Consider the following 16752-nt stretch of genomic DNA (forward strand, 5'->3'; position numbering starts at 1 on the left):
GGACAAACTAAGCAACTTGTCTGAGGTCACTTGGTAGCCAGTAATAAATTCAGCAAGGTTCCAAATTCCTCTGACTCCAAACCCAACCCCCTCCCTTCAAGTCGTAGAGTTAACACATGATGGGGGCAGGGAGGGTGGCCTGGAGGCACAGAGGAGAAGGGAGGTTTTGGAAGGTGAGATTATCTTAGAATCCCCAGATTCTGAAGGTTAAATTTTCACATTCCTGGTTTTTCAGTGAAGTGAGCAATTTCCCTGGCTTTGGCTTCATGAATAGAGATGGAAATTTTGACTACTGAATAAAACTCTGCAAAACACCAGATGCTATATTTGAGCAGAACTTCTCTGGGTAAATAAGTTCCATTTTAAAACATAAACCCAAGACTCATTGAGGCCACAGCAGTTCTACAAAGAATCTTTCAAAATAAAAGTGCCAAAAAAAAAAAAATGAAGATTAAGGCATACATAACTAACTTTTACTATTTAAGCTTAAAATAGCTCGGATATAATAGGGGTCGTTGGGGATGGGGAGTGAAAAAAACTGCATTCAAAATTGAACTAGAATGGGAAATACAGTTGAAAAAAGAAGTTTGGATGGGTAGAGTGATTCTGTTTTCTATTTTGATCATGGATACAACAATGAAAGTCTTGCTTACACACAAAATACTGGCAGGGTATACCAACCGAGGGTTAATGGAATTGTTTGGGTTTCCAATGTGTATTAGTTAGCTTTTCATCACTGTGACCAAAATACCTGACAAGAACAACTTAGAGGCAGAAAGATTTATTTTCAGAAACCTCATGGTGGTGGAAGGGTGTGGCGAAGGAAAGTTGCTTAGCTCATGGCAACCAGGAAAGGGAATGTAGCCAGGGGCAAGATATAGTCCTCAAAGGCACACCCTTAGTGACTTCCTTCCTTCAGCCGCATCCCACCCACTGACAATTATCACTCAGTAGTTCATTCAATTTATCAGGTGAATGAATCTGCTGATGAGTACAGCTCTCATAATACAATCTTTTCACCTCTGCACATTACTGCATTGCCTCACACATAAGCCCTTGGAGGACATTTCAGATTTAAACCATAGCACAATGTTTCTAAGTAATTCTTTGGGAAGATGATATTGAAATAAGTAATATTAAGAAGAGATCCCACAAATTTAAGGGAGATAATATTCTGGAAAAAGTACACAAAGATTGCAAACAACATATGCAATAGGTTTTGTTTTGTTTTATTTAATCTGATTGTTGGGCTTTTTGTATATTTCTTAGATCTGTTGTGATCACATGGGAGTTTGGCCTCTGGAGTGTTGTTGAACTATCTGTAGTGATCGTGAAATCTATTAAGAGAATCAATCTTAGTGAGTACTAACAATTGGATGATATTTGGTTATTTATATTCCTACTGTTTTGTCTTTCAAAGCAAACAGTACATTCGATTTTCTGTAACTCAAGGTATTAATGTTTAATAAAAATATTACAGTCATTGAGACCTTTTGTGTTTAAAGGGTTTCCATGCTAAGTTCTTTCATCAAGAACTGAAGTCACAGGCCTAAGCAATTATGTTTTAGGAAAAAATGAAAAGTGGTCAGTATTTGCTCACTTGCTTCTTCTGGGAGGATTTTTTGGCTGACTTTTTCCTTTTTTTAATGAAGTGTGGACAGAAGTGTTTTTTAGATGACTGGAGGCTTATTTTATTTCATTTATTGAGAATTATATGAGTGTCACAGGTATACTCACATTTTCTCATTTGTTCTGTTGCAGTGAAAAATTTAAAAACATTTCCTCCCAAGGTCTGAAAAATATAAATTTTAAAATATCTTATAGACTGTGTGTATGTTATGTATGTGCAAGGAATGTATGTGTGTGCACACACATGTGCATGTGTGTGTGTGTTTTTAGGCTGATGTGGGGTTTCTGCATCTTTGCTCAGCAGATATTAACTCTACCTTATGAATTTTAAAAACACTTTTTTTAGATTTTAATAGTCAGAAGTTTTTATAATAAGTAATATTTTATAAGACAGAATTATAAATTATTCTTTTGCAAAATCCAACAATCTTAGTAATTATTTAAAATATACATTTGAATATAATTTTGAGGACATAGAAATAGTGATTACTTTGTAGTCACTATTCCAAAACGCTTTAGAGATTTGGGATATATATACAATGTATCACCTAATGATTAATAACAGATAAAAATGCCAAATTTTCCCACAATGAAAGACCTATACAGCTCTGGGGAAGGATATCAGTGGAAGAGTACTTGCCTGGTATGTGCAAGGCCTTGGGTTCAGTGCCCAGAACTATAAAAAACAAACAAATAAACAAAAATCAACAAACAAGAAAGACTTATAAAAGGATTAATACAAATCAGAGTCCACTAGAAGTGGAATTAAAACAATATAATTTAAAAGTTCGAATTGTTATGGAATCTAAAATTTTATTGTTTGTTAATAGAAAAGAAGCAGTATATTGAAAATTCAGGAGCGCTTTTTCATGAAAGATAAATTTGTTATTAAAGGATTGTATTGTATCTTACATGTCTCAGTAAATTGAACAACTTATAGACTGTATCAATAATATGTCAAATACAGCTCTCCAACTTCTTTGTATTTGTTCTAGTCAGCTTTTTCACTGCAGTGACTAAAAGGACCCAACTAGAATAACTGTAGGGAAGGAAAAGTTTATTTGAGGGCTCACAGTTTCAGAGGTCCCAGTTCACAGAAGGCTGGCTCCAATTCCTCGGGGCTGGAGGTGAGGCAGAATATAATGACAGAGGGAAGCAGCTCACATGTTGATTAGGAAGCAAAGAGAGTCCACATGCCAGATATAAATATGTACCCCAAAGTACACACCCCAATTCCCACCTCTTCCAGTTGAATAATACCACTTCAGTTACCACACAGTTAATCCCTCTCAATTAAACCACTGATTGGGTTAAGACTCTTACAACCCAATCACTTCTCTAAACCTTCCTGAATTGTCTCACACATGAGCTTTTGGGGGACACCTCACATCCAAACAATATTATTTTACCTATAGGCCATGATAAAGTTGAAAGTTCTGAATGCACAGTTTTATGAAACTTCTGAACAACAGTTTTAAAACCCCATCTGGGTTTTGCATTTTATTCAATATGAATATAAAATCCACCACTTTTACTCCTCCTCTCCACTGCTATTCTTTAAAAACTGGGCAAGTTTCTGGTCATTTTTCCATAGACATAAGCTTATAATCCAATGTAAACATGTTTTAGTTTTTTAATGTAATCCCTACTCCTAGAGGTGATCAACTTTTTTCCCCCTACACACCCATTCCTGAGTGATTCAGTTTTTTATCGGCATGGAACAAACTATTCAATACTTCACAACTGAAAACATAAAAATGTATGCTATTTCTGAAGATTCTGTGGGTTAGCTGGTCTCTGCTGGGCAGTTCTGCTGATATTGTCTAGAACCACTTTCCTAATAAGGAGTTTAGCTAGTACTGTGTGTCAGTCAGTTTTCTGTTACTATGATAAATTAACTAAAATAATCAACATATGAGAAGAAAACATTTATTTTAGCTCATCATTTTGGAGATTTCAGTACGTAATCTATTGGCCTGTTGCTTTTGTGTCTGTGATGAAGTAGCACATCATGGTGGGAGTACATGGTGGAGGCAGCGAGTTACTCATCTCATCATGGATGGAAAACAAGAGAAAGAAAGGAAAAAGCTAGGTCCTAATATTCTCTTCAAGGACATGCCCCTAGTGACCTAACTTCCTCCCACTAGGCTCTACCTCTTTAAGGTTCAACCATCTCCCTACAGTGCCTGGCACATGGGCTTTTGGGGGACACTTGTATCCAAAGCATAGCAGACAGGAACATGCAAGATGACTTTACTCACATATCTGGTGCCTCGGCTGGTGTGGCTGGAAAGATTTGGGGATAGCCAGGACTTCTTTCTGTATGTTAAGTTTCTCATTGTTCAGTAGACTACTTTATTATATATGGTAACTAGATCTCAGAAGAATAAAAATGGAAGCTACAAGGCTTCTTAAAACCTAATATCAGAAGTCACACAGCACCACCTCCAAGGCATCCTATTGGTCTAGACCATTCCCAGGGTCAATGAAGGTTCACAAGGATGGTATATAGATATCACTTATTGATAGCAAGAGTGGCCTGAACTTAGAGGAATGAGAATAATTTTGGGTAACCATATTTGTATACAATCTTCTTCTCTGTATACAGAAAAATGATGTCAAGTGGACCATTCTGCTAAGGAGTGGGACGATTCAATTTCTGAGGTTTTTCATACATTTTATATTTAATAATATTGTGTAATTCTTATATGGGAATAAGTACAGATTATAGTTTTACATAAAACCCTGCATCCATTGAAGAGAGAATGGATGTTTTTTCCAAGCAAACAAAAGAGATGGGTTTTGAAGTTAGGCATATGGATTTCAGCCTTGGTTCTGTGAAAGCCTAGCAGTAGGACCTTTGGCAATCCTGTTCTACTCCTATATTTTTCTTGTATGTATATGTAGGTTTGCAAGGATTAAATGAGTGACTATATGTAAATTCTTAGACAAGGATCTGGTACATCATAATTATTTGAGAAATGATGGCTTTAAAAACACAAACTGTCAATACCTAATATGTCACATAGTAACCCTGTTTAACTTATATTTCTGGAAGCTGTGAAGTTCTCTGTATTCTTATTAAACTTAATCATTAATCTTGATTACTTCCCCTGCCTCCCTTGCCTCCTGGCAAATGAAAGAAGGAAGTTATATTTACCCTTTCATAGGTGGAACAAGGGGCTGATTAATAGTAGTTCTAAAGAAGTGATTTATCAACTTTTAAAACATTGCACCAGATATTAAGAAACACAGTTTACAATGTAACCCAGGACATGTACACAGACACAGAGTAACCACTGCACCTAATACTTTATACATGTTTCAAGAATGGTATTTATCCTCAAGATGTGCTATGAAATTTGGTTTTGTTCTGTTCAATGAAACAAAAACAACTGTTGTTAATTTCATTGCCTACCAAAGGGTTCTAAGCATCTTACAGTCAATGGGAATGGACGATCAAGCACACTATGCTCTGGGTACAGGGATTGTTTCAGGTATGGTACTATCAGAATAAGATGAATGCACTTTCCAAACAGGCCAGTTGGATTATAAAGCAAAATACTCTTTCACAAATAGCGACTGACTCAAGAGTTTTCATAATTTATTTCAGTGGGACAAAGGGATTGAAGAGGAGACATATGGAGGGTTTTTTTTTTTTTTTTTTTTTTTTTTTGGTATCATAATTAAGTGCCTTTTTGTTAGACTGGACAAGGTGGAGCAAGGCTGGAGTCCCAACTTCACAACTTACTATCTTGTATTTTTGAGCAAGGTTTTAAAACTCAGTTTTAGAGTCTTGATTTTTTGATTTGTTAAAATAATACACACAGGTCTGGGGATATATAGCTCCGTTGGTAGAGTGCTTGCCTAGCATGTGTAAGGCCCTGGGTTCAAATCCCCAGCATCACTAATAATAATAATAATACACACGAAATTTATTTTGATCTGTGAGAAGAGCACAAAGTACTGTACAATAGCAAAAATATTTGGCACACAGAAGGCACTCAGAATGTGTTTCTTGCTTCCTTCCCTCACTAAGGATTAGACTCCAGAATTTGAAGCTATTATTTAGGTTGTATGTTTTATTTTTTTGGAGGAAAGCTAATATTTGGTGGAATCATTACTATAGTCAAACCCTATTATTTCTTTCATGCAATTTAATTCTTACACCATGGATTGATTGTATCAATATCCTAAGAATAGTTAATATTAAATTTTTGGAATAGAAATCTGATTTATGGAACGTTTTTATGTTCTCAGGTTATGTACAATAAGATTTGGAATAATTTTTCAATTATCAGTACAATTGTGGGAAAATGTCCTAACGGAAGAGAAAAACATTTCTAACTGTAACGTTGCTAATAATTTAAAGAAACAAAATGACATGCAAATGCAAGCATTAGTTTCCTCCTTGGGTTTTCATTAAAGGTTACCAGAATTCATTATGTCTCTGACGTACAGGATTTTCATGACCAGTAACCTAGATGTCAGGAGATCAAAGACAGTCACCTCAGGTCCTAGATTGACATGGCCATCCCCTCCCCGATAGATCGCTAGGAAGGGGTGAGGAATTTTGAAATTTCTGCCTTTAAGGCTGTGTTTGTGTGTGTGTGTGAATGGCGGGGAGGAGGCCGTGGCACATTTTCCCTCCTCTTGGGATGTCACCCAGCTGCCGGCCGCCGACGCGGCAGCTCCCACGTGGCAAGTCTAGATTGAGCCAGGCGGGGCTGGGGGTGGCGGGCGGGACGCAGCGCCAGCCGGATCTCCGGCCCTTCCCTCCGGCCTGCCGGGCGCCCGCGCGGTCCTCCACCGCCAGGGGGCGGGCGCGGCTTCGCGACGGCGGGGGCCCATTGGTCGCGGCGGGGGAAGCGTGGGAGGAGGCCCGGAGGCGAGCTGGCTTCCTCCTGGCCACTCGCGGGGGTGAGGGGAAGCCGGAGGAGTGCGGGAGGAAGCTGAGGCGAGCGCTGGAGGCGGCTCCCATCGGCCTCCGGCGGGACTGAGCGCAGGGAGGCCGAAAGGCGGGCGCACGGCGGGTGAGACGCCCGGGGAGGCAGCGAGGTCCGGGGAGGGATGGGGGAGCCCGACACCCACCTTCTCCCTCGTCCTCGGTGCCCCGCGGTCGCCGGCCGGGGACGGGCCCTGGGGCGCGCCGCGTCGCTGGGGCGCGTCGGCGTCAGGATCCGGACCCAGGGCGCCGCCGACCCGCGGCGGGGGCTGCAGCCCGGGTGCGAGCATCCTCTGGCCGGCGCGGCTCCGTGGAGGGCGGGGCGGTGCCTGCACCTGGCGCGGGGTCCCGCGCTGGGCTCTCCGCTGGCACCTGAGCGCAAGCCTTCCGCACGGAGCCTCCAGCTCCGGGTTCAAGTCTGTGGACCCCAAGAGGCGGGGCTGGAATTGGGTGTTGGATTCGAACTCCGTGGAGGGCCGTCTGGACTCACTTGCGAAGTTTTAGTGTCTCCTAAACTGGAGATACTTTCTATTAAAAAACAAAACAAAACAAAACAAAAAACCTATCTAGCCCATTGGTGTTTGGTGTCATTGATGAATGTGCTGTTCATGTCTGCTATGGCCACAGCTCTGTACTGTGGGTGAGGGCTAGTGCCCTGACACTTAAATAATGAGTGTGGATTGACGGATTGAGGTTGGTATCTTCAGCCATGAATTTGTGTGTGTATGGGGGGAGGGGGGGATGCTTTCATCACCCTCTACTTAAATATATGTTTATTTCAGAACAACTAATTGATAGAACTTTTTCTCAGTGTCTTTTTATTTAGTGAGAAATATATGGATACAATGTCACTAAATAATTTTAAATTGCCGGCTAATTGCTAAACGCTGTTGCCAAGTACTTCCACGTGTATGTTTCTCACATCTCAGTCCTTTTACCTATCTTCTTTCCTAACTTTACAGATGTAAATGCGAACTTCCAGAAAAGTGAAATAAAGGTTGGTGCTGATAGCAGATCCCAGACCATCTGGACCTGTGAACACCTTGCAGGACTAGTGATATACTGTTGCATTTTTCAGGTTTTGGGCAGCATTACTATTATTCAAGCAGTGCCTTACAGAGTTCCAAGTGATCTCCATTTAACTTAGAAAAAAAAGTTAACAATTTAACAAATGCCTGTCAACAAGAAAATGGCAGAATTAGCAAATCATCATCCAGTTTGGATGGTATGATTGGCATGTACCTCCTTCTGGAGACTGCTAGCCTCTTAAGTTCTCTGCCTGTTTACTAGTTAAGTCAATTTTTTGTTTTATACAGATGTTAGGAGCTTTGTGTTACAGATTCTCACTATTTTCTCAACTCATTAATGTCTAGCATTACCTGATAGGAAGAAAATAAAAATAATTTTATTCAATAAAGTTAATTCCTTTAATCCCACAACTCCTAGTCTGCAGGAGCTCCAGATCATCAGTATGACTTTTAAAAAGTAGGGGGCTTCTGTTTCAAAAGTGAAAAAATAAGAGTGAATTCCACTGTACTAAAGTGACCTTAAAAACTAACAATGTTTTTATTAAAATCACAGACTTTTAATATATATTGTTACCTTAAGCATTGCTAACTAATCTTCCATACTTTGTGAAGTCACATTAAAAAGGAGGTAATTGGAGAGAATTTCAAAAAGATAAAAGAGTGGCAAAAAGTAGTGTTCCCTGTAGGGGATCATAAAAATCTGTTTTTCACTATAAAGATTTTAAAGGTAAGCCTCATTATTTAAAAATATTTTTACACTTTTTTAAAAATATTAGCGTGCCTGCTAGGTGCTGGTATTTATCATGGATACTATGAATAAGACAGCCTGGGCCCTCATAAGGCTACTTTATTTGCTCAAAGGCAGTGAATATTTAACCTCCTATCTTTATACCCATTTTGTAAAGTTGACCCAGGGAGCAAAAATTTTGGTTTTATGTTTCAAAAGAATTTGTCTAGCTCAGAACTTAGTACAGTAGCAAAATTTGTCCTGAGCCTAGTCCAAAAGAGTTCCTGTTTGGGAGAATCTGATAATCTGGATTTTTAAGCAACAGTTTTGTATTTAGTTACTTCATGAATGGTATTGACCAAATTAGCACATTTAATACTTTATTAATTTGATCAGAGAGGTTGAACAAAGTGAGGGTCTTTAAACTTCTAAAGATTTTGTGATTTTTTTTTTTTTTTAAATATAGCTCCTAAAATATAATGAGCTGATTTTCTTGTCAGACAAGGAAATTAAATATTCTAATACTTCTAAATCCCCACATTGTATGGAGTGAATATGCTCATAAAAAGGCAAAATGGAGTTTCTTTATGGCAATAAAGTAGTTCTGGGTCTTGAATGTGGTGTTGGATACAGCAACCAACATAGGTAATCAAATTACATAACCAAAATCACAAATGGTTACAGTACCACATTGCATTTATCCATTCATCCTTTAATGGACCCCGGTGAGTTTTTTGTGTGCCAGGGAGAAAGTTATATGAACCTTTCTAGCGGTGTGTCACATCGTACTAATTTTCATCATCATCTCTAAAGACTTGTTGAGGTGGTATTCTAGCGTCAGGTGTGCCACCTAACCAAGGATACCATTCATTACCTGAGTTAGTGATCATTGAGTTCTGAAGAATATTGGTCAACAGCAATGAATTTTTAAAAATCATTTCAGTTGATAGGTTTTGAGAAAAAAAAAATTATATTAGAAGCATCTTTCTATTTGTAAATGGTTGCTGACCTGCAATTAGTTTTTGAGGCAGAAATAGCATGTTAATTGCATTTCATCCCAGGCTGTTGGACATACGGAACTGCTGTTTCTCCATTTCTTTGTGTACAAGGCTTGACTGACAGAATTATGTCTACCATTGTGCAGGTTAGTTCTGCAGACTGTTTAAAGACAGTATAAGTGTGGTGGGTGCCAGAAGTTCTTACACAGAATAGAAACTTATAACTTCTCATCTGGTGTAAAGGAGATGAGGACAGAAGTTTACCATGTATCATTTTGTGCCTTTTCCTAATTTTTAAAAACAATTTAAAATATGGATATTTAATTACCTTTTTGGATATAAGTCCAATCTTTTATTTTTGTTATTATTCTTGATAATACCTTTTCTCTCCACCCATCTCCCCCAAAGTGGTTTAGTAGGGATTAAGGTTGTTTAGATCATACTCTTTAAACAATTGTAGAATTCTTGTAGGAGCAGGCAAAAATGAATGTCATTTTGTAGGATTCTGTCTTGTTTTCTGATTTGGGTATGTTTGTGCTCTGGGTTACAGAAACCTAATCACTATTCTAGTCCCTTAACTGGGTGATAGCTTTTTAATCAAAAATTTGCTATGGTAAAAGAGAAGAAATGCAAGAAGACATTCGGGAAATTTAAAATCGAGTAGTGTGTTTTGACCTTTGCAAACTGGAATTTTCTTTCCTGTTGTCAGTTTTCTCCAGATATTCACTGCCTGCCTCTTCCTCTTTCACCCCCATAGGAGATCTGGCCTAGAGACAGGCTGATTCCACTTGGTGTTCAAAAAACAATGAAAATTCTTGTTATATGAATTTTGCTTTTGGGCCTTTTCGACCTGGATCTGTTTTTTTTTTTTTTTTTTTTCCCTTCTATAACCTTTTCTTAGTATTTGCGTTGTTGTTCTCTTGGTCTGAAGTTCTCAGATCTGAGCATAAATGAATGGGAATCACTGGGGAGCTTGTTAAACATGCTGGAATTTAATCCCTATTCCTAGGGATTCTGGTTCTCCAGGTCTGTGGTTGACCCTGGAATTTGCATTTAAAAAAGCACATTAGTGATTCTGATGTCCCTGGTGCAGGTAATACTGTAGTTAGGACTTTGTAGGATATTACATTGAATCTGTGCAACTGTAGTTTGTAAAGTACCCCATTATTCCAGGAAACAGAAATGTGGTTGTAAACCTTATCTTGAGTTTAGACATGTTGATAAGGGAAGTAGTGTGCCTCTTAAAATTAATAACAGGGTTTTAGGTGTCTAAGGAACAGAAGGGCCCCTCTTGTCAAAGGGTTATTATAAGGCATATGGTATGAGACAAAAGAATTATATAACAACATTTCTTCAGATCTTACACCATGTAAAATATTTGTAAAATAGAGTTTATATAAGTTGTTCTTACTTGACATCTGTTCGTAATGAAGATTGTATGGATGACTTTGTTTTAAAAGTGCAGCTTAGCTGGCCGCAGTGGCGCATGCCTGCTAATCCCAGCAGCTCAGGAGGCTGAGGCAGGAGGATCTGGAGTTCAAAGCCAACCTAAGTTGCTCTAAGCAACTCAATGAGACCCTGTCTCCCAATAAAATACAAAATAGGGCTGGGGATGTGGCTTAGTGGTCAAGTGCCCCTGAGTTCAATCCCCGGTACCCTTCCTCCCCCGTCACAAACAAAAGGGCATCTTGAGGTGTAGTGTGTTGAGCTTGACCCCATGTGATTTTCATCCTACACATTTCCAGTCATTTATGTTATATTAGTGGCTCAGTTTTGAGGTCTTATGTTCCACTGGAACATTTACTTAATGTCACCCTGACATCAGATGTGGCATAATGGTTTGATTTCTGTCTTTTTATCATTCTTTTCTTTTAGTCCCTAGTCATCACTAATGCCAGCTAGCTGTTTATGCTCTCATACACCAGCCATACACCATCCTGTGCTGAGTCGTTGTAGGAAGTGGTGGTAGGGTAAACACCAAATCTCCTCAAGGTAGGCCTCAACTCTGGCTGGCAGCTCAAGAAAAAAAGCTGTGGTGGCGCATTGGGTGCTGAGAGAATGTCTAAGTTAGAACAAATCCTCACTGTTGAGGATTTGGTGAAACACAACCCTGCCTGCTTTTGGTGCTTTCTTCCATGGTGGGGAAAGTTACTTAGCTGTGTTAGATTTAGAGAAAGGAGAGCAGAACATGGGTCAATTTCAGTTTTAATCCCTTAAAGTGTTTTTGGAAAACATGGTGAAATGCTTGTTGATCAACTGGATTATTTCAGAAATTGGATATCTTACATTTCTGAAGAGGAAAGAGTAACTAGGTCTCTCTGACTGATTCACGTGGACCAGACGGTGTTGTGCTATGAGATTTTTGACATTGAGCTGACTGGCGTTGCTCTCAGAATGTCCTGTGTGTGGTCTGTCAGGCTTGGCTACTTCTCTCTCCGCTGTCTTTGGTGCAGTTGATTCAGGCAGGGCACTTCTGTAATTGATGGTGCCCCTTTGTTAACCTGTTTTTAAATGAAATCCAGTGAGTAATTACAACTGTATTTTATCCATTTTTATCCTTAGGAGACTGGAATTTTATCTAAGCTTCTGTAGATCAGATACAAGTTTTCTGAAGTGTTACTCTGTCTGTTGACAGTAAAAGAACTAAATGAAAAGCAAGGTGTAACAGTTATGGATTGCAAAGGAAAGCTGGATCTTCCAGTGTACCCCATTTGTTTAATCTCTAACATTGGTTAACATTCTAGAGGAAAGTTAAAAACACTTCCTGCTCACTTTTGCTTTTTCATACTAACCTTTAATTTTGTTTGTTAGGAACATTTAGATATATGTCTTCTTTTAAATATAATTTCAATATCATTCTTAAGAAAATAAAAATCATGGTATTGATTCAGATAACTATTTAACAATCCGTGATAGAGTATCCATATCCCTTTCTTCCCATGGTTTTCAATAGAACATGACATGTATTCTCAAAGACTTATTTATTGGTTCAGTTGACCCATTATTTACAATTTTTTCATCTGTCGTTTGCAGTCTTGCCTTTTGTTGGGGCCACTTTGCAGAAAGAGTGGGGGGGAATTTTTTTTGCACCTTTTTTCCCCTAGTTGAAATGTTAAGTTTAGTCTGTTCTTTTAAAAACTTGGGAGACTTTTAAAATTGTTAGTCATTACAGTATTTTCTTTTAATCATTATGTCATGCACACTTTTAAAAACTGTATACGTGTGTGTGTGTGTGTGTGTGTGTTATGATGGTAGAGTCTTTTTTTAAAATATTTTAGTTGTAGGTGTACACAATACCTTTATTTTATTTTTATGTGGTGCTGAGGATGGAACCCATGACCTCATGCATGCTAGGCAAACGCTCTACCACTGAGCTTCAACCCCAGCCCCAAATGTTAGATTCTTTTAAATTTCTTTTAAATGGATGCATGCATCTTTTAGAATTAAGTATCAGAGTGTTTTTCTTTTCTTTTCTTTTTTTTTTTTTTTTTAGCTGAGATCAAAATAAATACCTGACAATAAAAACTTAGAGAAGAAAAAGTTTGATTTATGCTCATGGTTTCAGAGATATGAGTCCATGGTGCGTGGACTCCATTACTCTGGCTTAGAGTGAGGCAGAATAACCTGCTCAACTCATGGCAGAAAGCAGAGCAGGGGAGCTAGGGACAAAATATAAAATCTGCAAGGGCATGCCCCAGTGACCTCCATCCTCCATCCATACTCTTCCTGCTCACAGTGACCACCCAGTACAGTAGTCCTTTCAAATTATTAATCCATCAAATGGATGATTCCACTGACTGTGTTACAGTTCTCATAATCTAGTCATTTCACCTCCCAACAATCTACATTAACTTATTAGTTCTTTGAGGGGATACCTCATGTCTAAATCACAATAATGTCCTAGCATTGAATACAGTCTTAAGTTAATAATTGGATTTTTGTACCTTTAAGCAATTAGCATTAAAAATGCCACATTCTATTCACAGTATTTGTAACACTTAATAGTAGCTCTGGGAGCATCCTGAGTTTTTAAATGTTAATGTTCTTTCATATAAATGCAATCATCTTGCACCTCTCCATTTTGTTATTTCACAATTTGACTAGCCTGGCAAGAATGAAGGTCCGGTGGCATTTGGATGAGACAGGTTACTTGATGGTAGTGTATATCTGTGATAGAGATAACATATTACTACACGAGAGTATTAAAGGAAAGGTTTTTAAAAGGCTAATTTTGAATTTAAATATTTAAACTTTTTAACTAAACTATTTAAACTTTTTAACTTTTTAAAGTTGATCGTAACATCAGAAGCACTGAGTGGGGTCACTCTATTTTAAGCCCATCACAAAAATGAACCCATGTAAACACCTACATAAACAGTGGTGTCTGCTTCTCCCCACTAACATAATTTAATAATCAATGAAATGAAATTTAGTAAGATTTGCCCAATTCTTTATCCCTCATGGGATTGGTTTGGAAACATTACAGAGTCTAGATTTATAACATTCCAGTCTAGATTTATTCTTGCCTTTGTAACTGCCATCTATAGGAAGGGAAAGCTTTTTCCCTTCTTTCAAAGATGAAACATCCTGTATTTTCTCAAAAAAATATACAAAATATTCTTTGAAAGACAGTTGAATATGAAAATGTTTGATGGAGCACTAATTTAAGATTGTTTGATCAGCCCAACTTTTGTTGCAGTACTTCTAAGAGATCCAATAGCAGCCATATAGAAGTTGTATATTATGCATTATAATCCATAAAAAAAATTAGACTACTAGGGCATAGTCAGAAAAGCTTTTTATTCTTCTACTTTATTTTTTTTTTTCCAGTTAAAAAAATTTTTTTTTTCTTTGTTCCTCAGTCTCAGGGCTCTGCAAATTATGACCCACCCGCCTGTGTGGCCCATAAGCCAAGATTGGTTTTCATGTTTCTAAGTGGATTGAAAAAAGAATAATTTGGTGAAATATAAAAATTTTATGAAATTCACATTTTGGTGTTTATAAATAAAACTTTATTAGAACACAGTTGACTTATTTTATATTATTGATTATTGCTTTCTACCTATAGCTACAGAGTAGGACCCTTGTGATAGAGATTGTATGGTCCTGAAAGCTTAAAGGTATCTACTATCTGGCCCTCTTACAGAAAAAGGTTTCCAACACTTGCCCTGTTTTATTTACATAAGTGCAGTTATTTATTGCAAGTAGTTCTTTTTAATGTCATATTTTTTTTAAATGTAACAAAGTAACATCTTAATGCCTCTTCTATCTTATTGTTCTTTTGGTTTCAATATTATCTCATTTTCCTCTTCACTTTAAATGCTCTGGGGATGAAATTTAACTTTTTTCCTTTCCAAACTCCAGGACATCTGTATTAGTCTGGGGTTCTCCAGAGAAATAACCAATAGGTGAGGTATAGGTAATAAGTATAGACATGTAGATACATATTCCTTATAATAAACTATTTGTAGATATATAATTTTTTATATAAATAATAATTTGTTATAAGGAGTTGGTTCGCATTTCTAGAGGTTGTGAAATCTAGTATCTAAAATCAGCAGCAGAGTTAATAGTATGGTTCCAGTCCACAGCCAGGGACTTTCTCCCAGCTTAAAAACAGAGAACAAATTCTCCTCCTTTTGGGAAAATCAGTTTTTCCCTATACTCTCACATCACAGTCAGCACAAAAGACATGACCTCAAAACTTGTGGAGGATTTTTTATTAGCAGGGTCTCATTACAGTCTACTAATAAGTGAGAGTTGGTCAGTTTCTTTTTGATCGGCTCCAGTATAGAAAGGTAGAGAGAGATTAGGGTTTCATTCTCTTTCTTGTGCAAGAGAATGGCCTAACTTGGGGAGGGAGTTATAAGCCATAAACAATGGATGAAAATCAAAATATCATATCACACTCCTTTATTCAGCTCTTGTTCTATTCAGGCCTTCAGTGGATTAGGTGAAACCCACCCCCATTGAAGAGAACAGTCTATTCAGTCTATGATTATGTTATCAAAAAACAATCTTTTATAGACACACCCAAAGTACTGTTTAAATATATGAGCAACTTGTTACTCAGTCAAGTTGACACATAAAATTGACCATCATAGGGCCTAAATAAACTTTATATCTATTATTTTGCCCTTTTGCCTACATTTTTGATAGTTTTCTTTAAAAAACCCCAGTCTGTGTGAATATTAGAATCATCTGAACTTAATTGGTTCAGTTTAAAGTATCATTTGGCTAGCACCAAATTGAAGTTGAATTGAACTGAATGGTTATTTCTCCATGTTTGTGGAGGATAGCGATAATATTTCCTTCTATTTTAATTGTTTGCATGTGTTAACTGTACCAGTGAGCATATTTGTACAGTTCATTTTCTTGTATCAGTCATCTTGAGATGGGACGGCTCTAACACACAAGCTTAGTCATTTTGACAAACTAATCTCTGGAGAGACTCATTTGCATTTGAGATCAGAAATTCCCAGAACAATTTGCAGAAGCCAGATTGATTGGCGTGGCGTTTTGTCAACAGACCTCTTAGAGTATGTCTCTGAGCAGTTGGGGTGAAAATGAAGTGGATTTATTTGTGAACTTCTTCCTTACCTTTCATGGGACTTTAGATTAATCCCTTGACCTCCTTCATAATGCCTTTATAATACCCATTACAGCTGGAGGCTGGTAGGGAGATTACATAAAACAGGAACGTGTGTGAATTGCGCCACTGTATGCATGCATTGCCTGGTTTATATTAACTGGCAAGATATCCTTCTTTTAGTAATTGTTTTCATGGCTTATTTTGTTGATATAGAATGGTGTTCTTGTTAATTTTCCGATGTAGACTCCACTTCTGCAGGAAAGGCTGGAAAGCAGACACTTGATCTGTGCTTTTATTTCTGCTGTTTAAGTTAATGGATTCTAAGATAATACCTACATTTCCACATGGTAGTCTTAGTTCTGCTTGAGTAACAACTTCATTCATTTGGACCAAAGTAGACTATTGGGCTAAAGGAAATGTTTTTATATTATAAAACATTCAGATAAAACACTGTGTCACTCTGAGGTCTGAGGTCCTAGCTTAGGCTCTCTTCAGTGCAGGTCCCATACTTGGTGTTTGTCCAGTTCAGTGTTTCATCACATGGAGGCATGATGAGGGCCCTCCATGCTTTTGACTTTCAGATAGTTATGCTGAATCCTGATATTTAGAATCCTGACTTCTTGTCTAAGCACTGAAACTTGTTTCGGAGCAAATGTGTTTCATAAATATACTGAGTTTTTTAATTAGTTAACATAATAATAATAATAATCATGCAGTACCAGGGATTGAACCCAGGGTTAAGTTACCACTGTGCCACATTCCCAGCCCTTTTTATTTTGAGACAGGGTCTCACTGAGTTGCTGAGGCTGGTCTTAAACTTGCAATCCTCCTGC

At 37.8% G+C, this 16752-nt stretch overlaps 1 protein-coding gene across 3 annotated transcripts in view; it reads left to right on the forward strand.

The window, feature by feature from the left end:
- Positions 1-6498: 6498 nt before the first annotated feature.
- FAM3C (FAM3 metabolism regulating signaling molecule C) overlaps positions 6499-16752 on the forward strand; it is a 48245-nt gene continuing 37991 nt past the window's right edge. The window contains exons 1-2 of one of the 3 annotated variants that reach the window (XM_079152541.1): positions 6499-6662; positions 7537-7652. The gene's annotated coding sequence lies outside the window, so the exon portion shown is untranslated. The remainder of the gene's footprint in view (positions 6663-7536; positions 7653-16752) is intronic. The other 2 variants (XM_079152542.1, XM_079152540.1) reach the window with 2 other exon arrangements.

The sequence above is a fragment of the Sciurus vulgaris genome (genome assembly GCF_902686455.1).
Source record: "Sciurus vulgaris genome assembly, chromosome: 8".
Taxonomy (NCBI): Eukaryota; Metazoa; Chordata; class Mammalia; order Rodentia; family Sciuridae; genus Sciurus; species Sciurus vulgaris.